At 37.1% G+C, this 14,014-nt stretch overlaps 1 long non-coding RNA gene and 1 pseudogene across 2 annotated transcripts in view; one reads left to right on the plus strand and one right to left on the minus strand.

Annotated features, from left to right (window-relative positions):
* LOC145789451 (uncharacterized) overlaps positions 1-14,014 on the plus strand; it is a 207,988-nt gene that overhangs the window by 69,430 nt on the left and 124,544 nt on the right. The window lies entirely within an intron of this gene.
* Positions 1-14,014, minus strand: part of LOC114315824 (phytyl ester synthase 2, chloroplastic-like) — a 58,827-nt pseudogene that overhangs the window by 10,542 nt on the left and 34,271 nt on the right. Inside the window, exons 8-11 of the transcript XR_014330164.1 lie at positions 7,195-7,303; positions 4,970-5,100; positions 4,118-4,496; positions 3,552-3,665 (exon numbers count right to left, since the gene is read on the minus strand). The product of XR_014330164.1 is annotated as a phytyl ester synthase 2, chloroplastic-like (transcript). The remainder of the gene's footprint in view (positions 1-3,551; positions 3,666-4,117; positions 4,497-4,969; positions 5,101-7,194; positions 7,304-14,014) is intronic.

Here is a 14,014-nt window from a genome sequence, read left to right on the forward strand (position 1 = left end):
GAATGAGCAATTAATGCTTGACTAGACACAAAGCATTGAATGCGAGAAATTAAGTAAGGGAGTACCTTCTTCTGCTCAGGGCAATCCCGAGCGAAGTGTCCTTCTTTGTTACAGTTAAAGCATGTCAATTTAGCCTTTGCCTTCTTACCACCTCTCTTGCCCCTACGCTTGAAATTTCTAGCGCCATTGGGCTTAAGCGCAGCCGCTGCTTGCTTCTTGGGGGCACCTTTTGCTTTTCCACGTTTGAACTGAGAAGTCCTACGTGAGCTTGACTCAACCACCATAGCAGAACCATCAGACTTAGCCGCCTCAAGGCGCTCAGCCTCTAGCTCCAAATGACGCGATATGTCTTCGAATGTTTTCACACTCTCATTATGCATCATGTTCTGCTTCATCTGCTCCCAAGAATTTGGCAGAGAGCGTATCACAGCCTGTACTTGCTACTCTTGAGTCAAATTATGCCCAGCAGCCGCAAGCTCACGTATCATGGCTGACATGACTCTCAAATGCTGCTTCATCGAGTGATGCGTCCTTTTCTGATATGAGTCAAACTTCATAGTCAGCCCACGTAGCTTTGCCAAAGAGGTAATACCAAACTTTTGCTTGAGAGCTTCCCACATCTCAAATGCAGTCGGGCAATGCTCAAACTCACTAATCAAGTCGTTGTGCATGCTGCTCAACATAGTAAAGCGCGCACACCGATCTTTGTTACGCCAAGTCTGAAAGGCTTCAAGATCACGACGATGTTGAGCTGTATTGCCCTGCTCTGGCTCAACCATCACTTGTTCAAGTGTGGTCAACACTTCTTGCTCATTGAGGAGGTATTGGATCTTACGGCGCCATATGTCGTAATTGTCGCCATCCAATTTCTCTCCCTTAGTTAAGTCTGCCACCACTGACTTAGCAGCCATTTCTACATACAGAGTAAATAAAAATGCGCAGGGGATATTAATGATAGCAACACAAAACAAAATATTTTGCAGCAAAAAAGAATCTAAATTAAATAATGATAATTTTACACATGTCTCAAGATCGAAAATTTGCTATGCTCGTAATCATCTCTTGCGCCTCTAGTGATAATTATCAAAATTTAATTTCATTCCATGCGCAAAAAATAATCAAACAATCTCCCACTATTTATGGCATATACAAAGCATGATAAATTCCATACAATAGCATCTCAATATAAATTTGCAAACAACTCATGCTATATTTATTTAATGATGGAATTCAAATAAATAAATAAATAAATAATCATGCTTTAATTGCAACATATTAAAAAACCAAAAAAAATTGTATTTAATATGCAGATTATGCCATAATTAAAGTGTACATCATTTTTTGAAATTTTCTGGAATTTTCTGAAATTTTCTGAAATTTTCTGAAATTTTCTGGAATTTTAAATAACTAATTAAACACACATAAAATTAGAAATAAAAAATCCAGAAACTGATAAAATGAGACAATATTACCAGTAAATAATAAAACCTTTCAGAAGTCTACAATAAATATTTCAGCCCCAGAAAATTATTTATGCAATACCAGAATCATTTTAAAGCATAAAAAATGAATTATTAACACAGGAAAAATAATTTATATTTTCTGAAAATTTTCAAAATTTTACAGAATGTAGAAAACTTAATTCTGAGTCTAACAGTATAAGCCACGCATAAAACAAATATGTAATGAATTAATTATGATCATTTAACGCAGTTCAGAATTAAAAACAAAACAAACAGTGCCTAATCGCCAGCAGCCAAGCCAGCCGAGGAAAACGGCGCGGCTCAGCACGCGGCTCGGCTCGAGGCTCGGCTCACGGCTCGGCTAGCGGCTCAGCGCGCGGCTCGGCTCGCGGCTCGGCTCGCGGCTCAGCGCACGGCGCGCGTGCGTGGCGCGGAGGGCGCGCGCGTGACTGCGCCGCTGACGCGCGCGTGAGAGCGCGTGCAAGCGCGTCGGGTGAGCAGCTGGCGCGTGGAGGCGCGTGGCTGCGCGTGGAGGCGCGTGGAAACGGCCCACGGCGTCAGGTGGCGCGTGCAGGCCACGCGCCGCCTTCCAGGGTGTTTTCTGGTCCGATTTTTGTACTGCCGGACTCCTTTTTTCAAAATAAAACTATTTATGATATGAAAAAAGACATTAAAGAACATAAAAAAATATTTTTATGCTCCTAATCTGAAAAAAAAAAAATTTTACAAATATTCATGTGTATAATATATACATATACATATAAAAGTATACACATGAGGAAAACACGAAAATATCCATTAACAGGCTCTGATACCAATGTAAACTGAAAAAACACAGATTATGCAGCGGATTAAAATGATCAGATCATACCTTCTTGATGATAGAACCTTCTTGGATAAATCACGTGCTTCCAGGAAACTTCTTGATGAACCAACCCAGCAGTGGAGTGATATCACAGATTGAATATCACCCACACTAACCACAGTGTCAAAGACTTGATCGTTGTGTTTTTGGGAGAGAGTCAGAATGTGGGTAGAAAAACAGACTACGTTGTTTTTCCTTTTTCTCAGATTACCCATAACCATATCAGATATTTAATATATTATAATATCTATCCATATCAGTTAAGATACAGATAATATCTAATATATATTATATCTATCTATATCAGTTCAAACTGATAACGTCTGTTTCAAGAGTGGTTATCCTAAATAGGTTTGATTTCAAAATCAAAACCTATTTGGATAAGGATCAAATGTTAAATTTAAATGGTCATGCCACATGGGCGCCCATTACTAACACTCTCCAATCCCTAGCAATAAGAAATAGTGGAATCCCTTCAAAGGAAGGAGCTACTGACGCCCAAAAGGAAGCGATATAAACCAATTTCTCCCGAATAGACTGCAAGTTGGCAAATTTCTCCTCTAAAACTCTAGGATTCTTTTCAAGCCATAATACCCAAAAGACTGCAAGAACAACACAATATATTAACTTAACCATATATTAACCAATAAAACCACATATTTCTCTAATCTAATTCCTAACATTTTAACTTTATTTCTAATTTTTAAAATTTTAACCTTTTAATCTTATATTAGATTATAACATATACACATAATACATACAAACACATATAGATTGTGTATGTGTACGTATATATACACACATAGAACGAAAGACAGAAAAATGAATGCTTGCTTGTTGATCTTCTTTTAATCAATGAATGCCATCACGTAAAAACACTACAGAGAATCATAGAACACAGATCCAACATGCATCGCATAACCAAATCCAAAAATCCAACGTGTAGATTTGCAGTCATGGGAAGGGGGTAGCAAGTTGGATGAGGGAGTGGGAAAGGAATAGGCTGCAGGGACTAGGCAGGGGAAAGGGGGAGGTGCAAGGTGGCAGAGGAAGTAGGGGAGAAGGAAGGGGTGGTAGAGGGGAGAGGGGGGTGAAAGGGAAATAGGAAGGGGTATATCCGTTTTTTGAGCAAAAACACCAAGAAGACAATTGTTGGTTGTGTAGTGGAAACTAACAAATGACAACATAGGAAGCCATCAAGAAAATTATGGTTCCAGGCTTACTTGACCAATATCATCTTCTCCAACAGATCCGAAAGGTATACTTGTTGCTCCAAATCTAGCTGCCATCCTCACAAATTCAGACTGTTCTGGCCAGAACAACTTGTATTCCTCACCCTGGGAAAGAAAAAAAAAAGATCCATATTTATATCCTTACGTTAAAACGGTTGAAATTACTCCATAACAACATGCTTCAAGAACCTTTTTTTTTTTTTTTTGGGGGGGGGGGGGGGGGAACCCCTTAAATTAGAAGACAATATAGGGGAAAGATCTCATCATAAATACTATTCTTCAGTCCAAAGATCTTTCCTCATGAATTTTTGAAAAATAAAGAAGTTTATTATCCACTTGACTAATTTTTTTTTTTTGGTTGATAAATTCCACTTCACTATTTTTCTCTCTTCCAAATATTGTTATATTATGAGGCAAGGAAGGTAAGAACTAATGAGATGGTATCACATACAACTAGTGCAAATCAAATAATCAAATGGTACTAATTAGGTTGTAAGGAAAAAATACATCCAACAACTAACTTGGCGATTGAGGAAGGATGCAACTTGTAGACTCACCTTTCGATGAAGAGCCTCGCGCATGCCTCCTGGATACAGCAGCACATGGGCATTTGAAGAAAGAAGTTTATAGAAGTTAGTCACTGATACAGGAACTGCACCCATGATTCTGAGTATGTCATATGTTGATATATCAGGTATTAAAGGTGATTCTCCATTTCTCAAATTCCTATACATCATTGGATGTGCTATCCCTCACAAGAGAATGTTTCTTTTAGCCCAAAAACTGGACACAATAGGCATCATTTCTAACCCTAGTAACATGTGATAGCCAACAAGCAAGACTGGTCCCTCAGAAGGAATCCCTGCAAGGCCTCTCACAACCTTTCCATCCTCTAAAGTTGAGAGCATCACCGGACTAGTAGCCACCTCTATCCATCTAAAATTCACCATATTCACAATGCAATAAAACATTAAGTGTTAATAGTATTCTACAAATATTAATCACATAAGCTCCTCAAACCTTCAAAAAAATGGAAATTACTAAAGTAAGATATGAGTGTCATCCACTAATGGAAAAGCTCATTCACACACACAAAGAATGAAGCTACCAATAAGATTCTCTGAGTTGATCTCTTAGGAATAAAAATTAACCGTTCGAAATAAACATAGGCACTTGTACCACTACCTAACATTGTTACTGTAAATATGATGTTTTGGTTCTATAAACATATATATCTAAGAGATAGGATCATAACCAGATTTCTTTGGCTGGCCACCAAATAGTATGTCCTGTGCCCATGTATATTCAGGGATATACCATTGATAGAAAATTTGGCACCCCGAATACACCATTGTTATCAACGCAGAAAATTCATCATAGTATCAAGGTTGTTTTGAAACACAACATACCTCAATGATTCATGTATTTTTTTTAATTCAGAAGGGCTTGGTGGCAAGTAATCTGAGGCATAGTCAAGGTATCTTGCACGATGATAAAAACTAGTACCCATTATGATAGTTACAAGATCAACACCATCTTCCTGTTACATATTGGTAGAACTATAAATATATCAACAAAAAAACTTCTACGATGGTGGCTAATCAAGTCATATATTCCTTCAATCTAAACATTGTCTCAGGCTTCGTAACATGTAGTTCTATTGCAGGTCCAAAATATCCAAAGACGAGAGACAAAATTTAACATGACGATTATGGTAATTCTAAAGAATTATACTACAACAGTGGATTGGAATTATACTAGCAATTATCAAATGTTATTTACCTAGTCAGGCATATACTAAACAGTATTCTATGTAGCAGCATGTCATAACAAAATTTCAGTCTTCTCTATATAGGGTATTCTACTTGCAAAGTGCACAACTTTCTTCAACATGTTAGCAAATGGTTGACAGCATGAAGTTATTGTAGGACAATCTTCACTGTATTTAAAAAGATTTAATTCTGTTTTGTACAAAACAACAACAAGAATAAAAGAAATAGAGAAAAGGAGAGAATATGTTTGATTACTAAAATCAAACTCGAAATAAAAATAAATAAATAAAAAAACAGATTTTATTTTGTTACAAAAACAAAATTAAAATCTGAATAAATAAACAAATAAAAACAACACTGAAAGTAATTAAATAACTTACTTGATTTAATTTCTTCGAATTATTTTTCTGATCAAGTCCAGTGTTTAACACTGTGTCCTTAAGACAGATTCGTCCTCTCCACGGTGCTTTCAGAATTCGGACGTCTATCTCCCAGGATGAAATGATCTACCACAAACAATAGCAGCACTACTAACTGTTTGCCTTACGAACACACTAAGTGTTTACACTCTTTCTTTCGGAAATAAAATGCAGCAAGATGAAGAATAGAATTAACAGAGGTGAAATACGAAATTTCTGAATGGAAAACATCAAATGAGGGTGGTCCTATTTATAGATGCGAAGGTGGCTCTTGGTTTTGAATTAAACAGGTATGTAGCTCTTGGTTTTGAATTGAACAGGTATCATACCTGTTAGGTTTTGAATTCAAACAGATAGTAAAACGGGAAGGGCCCTGTTTGGGTGTGCACTAATTCGAAAACAGTTTATTTCTGTTTGAAACCGGGAAGGGCCCTGTTTGGATGAACAAAAAATCCAAACCAATTTAATTTGAATTATGGATTTTATTTTAATAAAAAATAAAATTAAATTCAAATAAAAAATCCAAACCAATTTAATTTGAATTATGGATTTTATTTTAATAAAAAATAAAATTAAATTCAAATGTTTTTGGCCCAAAAAGATTAGAAGCCTAACCCAACCGGACGGACGGCGGCGCGTGTGGTGATTTTTGGGTCTAGCCCATTTTTGCCCATAACCTCTCCCTCTAAAACACTTGGGTACCCCTTGGGGCACACCCCAAGTATCTCACCCTAAGCCTTATAAATCCTTTCAAAACCCCCCACCAAAACAATGTGGGACAAGCCAATTTACAACCTTAAGGAATTTCCACCAAAACTCCATTTCCATGGAGCACACTTTGGCTTCAATTTCCCATTCACTCGGTAATGGTTTTGAGCAACCAAATATACCACGTGAATCACAACGCGGCATAGAACGCGTTACCACTTTGACCCGAGTAAATCGACACTCGGGGCCCACCTAAAAAATAGACCAAACTTGAGGAAAAATTAACTATTTCCAACAGTTATGTGATATTGAAAGAACAGCTTTTTGTCTCCTCCTTCGAAACATTGGTGTGGAAATTATCTAATATTGATTTCTGAGAGGTTGGTTTAAAAGAATCAATGCAAAACAACCTTGTCACACACAGATACAGAAATTTTCAAAAAATATAAGACTAGACACATGGGGACACACACAAAATATATAGTTTCACATATTTTGTTGTCCATTGTTTGCATTGCTTCATTCCATGACCATCCCAGTTACAATTAGATGTTTCTCAAGGGAATTTTTGTTTTGGTAGGTTTGCAAACCCAGGACAAATTCTGTACAAGAAAAGTAAACACAGGTAAACACTATTGTTTATTTTGTTAGTTCCAGAACAGCTCAAAGAGCACATTATCTCTATCAAGGTTGCTCCTAGGCCTGCACATAGGGGGGAAGGGGGCTTCATCATACCAAGAAAAAGGCATGACCGCTCTCATCAAATTTACAAATCTCACATCTCGGCAGCACACGATGAAGTATTTCACCTTCCGCTTCACTTGGTAGTAATTGATCCTTCCCACTGTAAAGACAAACAGAAACAAAATCCCATAATATGAAAAGAGTAGTAGTGAAAACAAGCATGATAAAACAAAGGAATCAATGTTCTTCCAAAAGTTTCAAAAAAACACAAAAATAAAAATCTTAAATATGAAGTCTTGGGCAGCTGAAACTTCAAGAGAAGAAGCAGAGCCTCAGGATCACATCATGAACACTTCTTAAATAGACAAAAGGATACGACCTCATCACAGAAACATTACTAGTTTTCTAACTGTTAGAATGTGTGTGTTTATGTTGAGTAAGGGTATTATGGTCATATGGCTAGATTGTATTTCATATAAATATTTTGATGCTCCAGTCCTAAAAACAGATGTTGAATAACAAAGTTGCTGCTTCTTGTTATTCTTTCCCTTTCTCTTTAATCCAAGTTTTTCATACTTTTGCACTTCAACTTGGTATCAGAGTGCCGATTCTACCTTGCCAAATGATCATCAGACTCTGGAAAATTTTCTAAAGTGACAAAAACGTGCAACATCAGAATCTGTACGGACAAGTTGGGCTCTCTACGATCATTTTTCCTTTCTAAGTTCAATGGTGATTTTTTTGGAATTGTTTGAGGCCATTTGATGTAAGTTTCGATTTTTTGAATGTTTTTAAAGCTTTTTGGGTAAAAATCTGCGATCTGCGATTTTGCTGTTTATTTTCCATGTTGGCCTACTGGGCTGCCTTCCTTAAGGTGCGAAAATAGCTATTTTAATCATCCTTGGGTGTTGTTTTGTGCTCTGGTGATGTTTGCTTGGAGTTTTGGTGGATTTCGGGTTATTCCTTGTTAAGTAGAGGCTGTTTTGCTTCTCTGTAGCTGTTTTCCTTCTTTATTGCTGGTTGTTGGACTTGTTTGTTGCTGGTTATTGGCTTTCTTGGTGTTCCTTTGGATATTTGTTGCCATCCCTGGTCTTTTTTTTTTTTTTTTTTTTGCTGATTACTGCTCATTTTGGTGTTATGGCTGAAACAAAACCTGCTACCCCATCCTCTATGATTAAGGATGATGAGTTATCCAAGTCCATTACCACTAAGAAATTAAATGGTTTGAATTATCTTGCTTGGGCCCATGCCGTTAAGACCTTCTTGCGTGGCAAGACGAAATCACGTTTATGAAAACCAATTACAACCTTTAAAAGGTTATGGTCCCTATTCATTCCCAAGAGTGAAAAAACAAGAATAATGTTTTGTTTTCTAAATCCTCTCAAGGAGAAACATAAGGCACATAAGGGAAAGGATTAGAAGGCTCTAACAAAGTCAATATTAAGGTTTTATTCACAATCAGACGCTTCCGTTTAACCGTTCATCAATGGATTCAGGTATGTCATTTTGTCTTGATCTCTTGATAATACACATGGTAAATGATCCAAAGTGTAAGGTTTATGTTCTGAAATTTTATGTTTACAACTGAAAGGTAATGAAAACCAACTTTAACCAATATGTTTTAATTTCTATTTCTGCCCCTCATAGAAATAGAAATTATACAACTAGTATCTACACATTAGGTCCATAACACATATACCCTTAAGCCTATTAACTAAATTGAATCACTTAAATTGTAGGCTTCTTATAAATGATAACACCACATTTAATTATGTGGTCCCATTGAGATATTATCTAACAATCTCCCACTGGACCACATATGTATCCTGAAAAATGTGCTTAACTTTAGTGAGCTCAGAAATTTGTTATCATAACTTGAGGGTATCCAAACAATCTTGTCCATTAACTATATTAATATAGGATCAAAGCGGTCTTCGTTACATCAATCGTAACTCGACCCACCAATGGTCACGTATACTAATACAGCTAAATGACATAGATCAATCATGGATGCGTAGCATGGAAATTACATGTGATGTGATCCATACATGCCTATTTCCAACTGGTCCTACTTAACTTTATTGAGATCAATACTTCACAATACATAACAGAGTGTAATAAACTGAATACCTCATTTCTGCAGAAATTAATCTAATTACATAGATAAAACTCAAGGCTGACATAAAGCAGTAATATAAATACAAACTCCCACTAAACCAGAATGTTCTCAAATAGAACAACACCCATCTGAGCAATGTGCTCATGAAAGACCTTGGGTGGTAGTCCCTTCGTAAGTGGATCCGCTATCATGGAGTTTGTCCCAATGTGCTCTATGGAAATCTGTCCACTCTGCACTCTTTCTTTTACAACTAGGAACTTGATATCAATATGCTTTGATTTTGTCGAGCTCCTGTTGTTATTGGAATATAAAACTGCAGACTTATTGTCACAATATATCTTAAGTGGTCTTTCAGTGCCTTCCAAAATACGCAACCCAGTGACAAAATTCCGCAGCCATATCCCTTGGTTTGATGCCTCATAACATGCTACAAATTCTGCAGCCATGGTGGATGAAGCTATGAGCGTCTGCTTTGCAGACCTCCAAGAAATTGCTCCGCCAGCTAACAGATAAATATAGCCTGATGTGGATTTCCTACTGTCTTGGCATCTAGCAAAATCGGAGTCGGAATATCCAATGACCTCTAACTTATCCGATCTCCTATATGTGAGCATATATTCCTTTGTTCTCTGTAAATATCGCATAACACGCTTGACTGCTTTCCAATGATCCATGACAGGATTACTTAAATATCTGCCTAACATGCCAACTATAAACGCAATATCCGGACGCGTACATACTTGAGCATACATTAGACTCCCTACAGCCGAGGCATAAGGAATCTTCTGCATTTCTTGAATTTCAAGACTATTCTTCGGGCATTGGCTGAGACTAAACTTGTCTCCCTTAGCAACCGGGGTTTCACCTGATTTACAATTTTGCATGCCAAATCTAATGAGTATTTTTTCGATATAGCTCCTTTGTGATAATCCCAAAATACCCCGAGAACGATCTCGGAGTATTTCGATTCCTAATACAAAGGAAGCATCACCAAGATCTTTCATTTCAAAATTCTTAGATATAGAAATCTCTTGGTGTCATGCAATAAGTTTATATCGTTTGTGGCAAGCAATATGTCGTCAACATATAAAACCAAAAATATGTGTTTACTCCCACTGAACTTGTGATACACACATTCATCAACAACGTTAGTTTCAAAACCATACGAAGTGAGAACTTGATGAAATTTGAAGTACCACTGACGAGAAGATTGTTTGAGTCCATAGATGGATTTAGTCAATTTGCAAACCATATTCTTTGGGTCTCCTGACACAAAGTTTTCTGGCTGCACCATGTTTCTTTAATGTCACCATTAAGAAAAGCTGTTTTGACATCCATCTGATGCAACTCAAGATCAAAATATGCAACAAGCGCCATAATTGTCCTAAAAGAATCTTTCGAAGAAACTGGAGAGAAAGTTTCTTTAAAGTCAATTCCTTCTTTTTTAGTAAAGCCTTTGGCTACAAGACGTGCCTTATACCTCTCCACATTACCATTTGAATCCCTTTTGGTTTTAAATATCCATTTACAACCTACGGGCTTCGCACCAACTGGTAATGAGACAAGTTCCCAAACTTTATTGTCTTGCATAGACTTATATTCTTCATTCATGGCTTCTATCCACTTATGAGAGTTGGAACTTTCCATGGCTTGACGAAAGTTGATTGGATCATCTTTCGACATTCCATTTTCTACCTCATGTTCCTGGAGATATACAATATAATCATCTGAAAATGCAAATCTCCTTTCTCTGGTGGATCGCCTTAATGGCACAGATTCTTGAGGTTGAGGTTGTAGAGTTTGTTCTTCAGGAACAATTACCTCATCTTGAATGGGGGTTTGAACTATATTATCTTGAACAACATTGTCAGGTTGAGGATCCGAAATTACTTCTCGAGCAATGACAGGTATAGGAACCTGTGATTGGTCAAAAGTAGTAGTAGGAAGTGGGATTACTCCCGCTTCCTCCTCAAAAACAATGTCTCTAACTGGATTTCTCCCCCAAACTCAACATCCTCAAAAAAATGTTGCAATTCCCGTCTCAAATATTGACCTATTTGTGGGATCATAAAACTTGTAACCCCGTGATCGTTCGGCATAGCCAATAAAGTAGCTACTAATGGAATAAACAATTATGCTCACATTAAGTTACCAAAAAGATAATCTCTAAATAAATTAATTTAATGACAACATCTCAAGATACCTAGCACAACATTAATACCAAGCCTTTGGGCAGTGATATTAACTGTAAGTGGTATTCTTGTTGTAATGATCAAACATTGACAATAAGTTATGTCAAATAACAAATCTATCTTTTGATGGATTTATTATTCACATTAGGTTTTCTTGACAATTGGCACATGTTTATCACCACAAAATGTGTGTGTAATTCTGCCAAGTTTTAATCATGTCTTTGGACCGATAAATACCCGCATGAGATACACAGACATGAACTTCAAAACATTCCATATAAAACAATCTAGACAAGAGAGATCACTTTTGTGACATCTTGTTTGAATTGACTTATATTGAGAATGTTAGAAAATTAAATTTCTGTAGACGTTGTATGAAATTACATTAAATTTAAAGATTTCTAAATTTGTGACCCCGTATATATTATATAATCTGAAGCAATTCCAATTATATATATACATATATAAATAGAATTGACGGGTCCAAAAAAAAAAAACTGAATCCACCGGGAATCACGAGGTATAAAGCGTAAATTAACTAAGGAAAATTCAGCCTCATTATGGCACAAACGCCTAGGTCACATCTCTAAATCTAGAGTTGAGCGCCTTGTGTCAGATGGAATTTTGGACTCTCTTGATTTTTCAGATTTTGATGTCTGTGTTGAGTGTATCAAGGGCAAACAGACCAAAATAAAGAAATATGGTGCCCATAGGACTACAGATGTCTTAGAATTAATTCATACGGACATTTGTGGCCCATTCCCTATGGCGTCTTGGAATGGTCAACATTATTTTATCACATTCATAGACGACTATTCCAGATATGGGTATCTATTTCTTATCCATGAGAAATCACAGTCTTTGGACGTATTCAAAAAATTTAAGGCCGAAGTTGAGTTACAACTCAACAAACGGATTAAAAGTGTCAGGTCTGACCGTGGTGGTGAATACTATGGCAGATATGATGGATCAGGTGAACAACGTCCAGGACCGTTTGCAAAATACCTGGAGGAATGTGGAATCGTCCCACAATACACCATGCCAGGATCACCTAGCATGAATGGTGTATCTGAGAGACGAAACCGGACTCTTAAGGATAGGGTAAGAAGTATGATCAGTCATTCTACTTTACCAGAGTCCCTCTGGGGTGAGGCTCTAAAGACAGCAACTTATATCTTAAATCGGGTGCCAACTAAAGCAGCTGCAAAAACACCTTATGAGCTTTGGGTTGGGCGAAAGCCTAGTCTAAAACATTTGCATGTGTGGGGGTGTCCTGCTGAGGCGAGGCCTTATAAACCTCATGAACGAAAATTGGACTCTAAAACCATTAGCAGCTACTTTATTGGCTATGCCGAACGATCACGGGGTTACAAGTTTTATGATCCCACAAATAGGTCAATATTTGAGACGGGAATTGCAACATTTTTTGAGGATGTTGAGTTTGGGGGGAGAAATCCAGTTAGAGATATTGTCTTTGAGGAGGAAGCAGGAGTAATCCCACTTCCTACTACTACTTTTGACCAATCACAGGTTCCTATACCTGTCATTGCTCGAGAAGTAATTTCGGATCCTCAACCTGACAATGTTGTTCAAGATAATATAGTTCAAACCCCCATTCAAGATGAGGTAATTGTTCCTGAAGAACAAACTCTACAACCTCAACCTCAAGAATCTGTGCCATTAAGGCGATCCACCAGAGAAAGGAGATTTGCATTTTTAGATGATTATATTGTATATCTCCAGGAACATGAGGTAGAAAATGGAATGTCGAAAGATGATCCAATCAACTTTCGTCAAGCCATGGAAAGTTCCAACTCTCATAAGTGGATAGAAGCCATGAATGAAGAATATAAGTCTATGCAAGACAATAAAGTTTGGGAACTTGTCTCATTACCAGTTGGTGCGAAGCCCGTAGGTTGTAAATGGATATTTAAAACCAAAAGGGATTCAAATGGTAATGTGGAGAGGTATAAGGCACGTCTTGTAGCTAAAGGCTTTACTCAAACAGAAGGAATTGACTTTAAAGAAACTTTCTCTCCAGTTTCTTCGAAAGATTCTTTTAGGACAATTATGGCGCTTGTTGCATATTTTGATCTTGAGTTGCATCAGATGGATGTCAAAACAGCTTTTCTTAATGGTGACATTAAAGAAACAATTTATATGGTACAGCGAGAATACTTTGTGTCAGGAGACCCAAAGAATATGGTTTGTAAATTGACTAAATCCATCTATGGACTCAAACAAGCTTCTCGTCAGTGGTACTTCAAATTTCATCAAGTTCTCACTTCGTATGGTTTTGAAACTAACGTTGTTGATGAATGTGTGTATCACAAGTTCAGTGGGAGTAAACACATATTTTTGGTTTTATATGTTGACGACATATTGCTTGCCACAAACGATATAAACTTATTGCATGACACCAAGAGATTTCTATATCTAAGAATTTTTAAATGAAAGATCTTGGTGATGCTTCCTTTGTATTAGGAATCGAAATACTCCGAGATCGTTCTCGGGGTATTCTGGGATTATCACAAAGGAGCTATATCGAAAAAATACTCAT

This window comes from Camellia sinensis, chromosome 1 (genome assembly GCF_055761805.1).
Source record: "Camellia sinensis isolate YWXY chromosome 1, ASM5576180v1, whole genome shotgun sequence".
Classification (NCBI taxonomy): domain Eukaryota; kingdom Viridiplantae; phylum Streptophyta; class Magnoliopsida; order Ericales; family Theaceae; genus Camellia; species Camellia sinensis.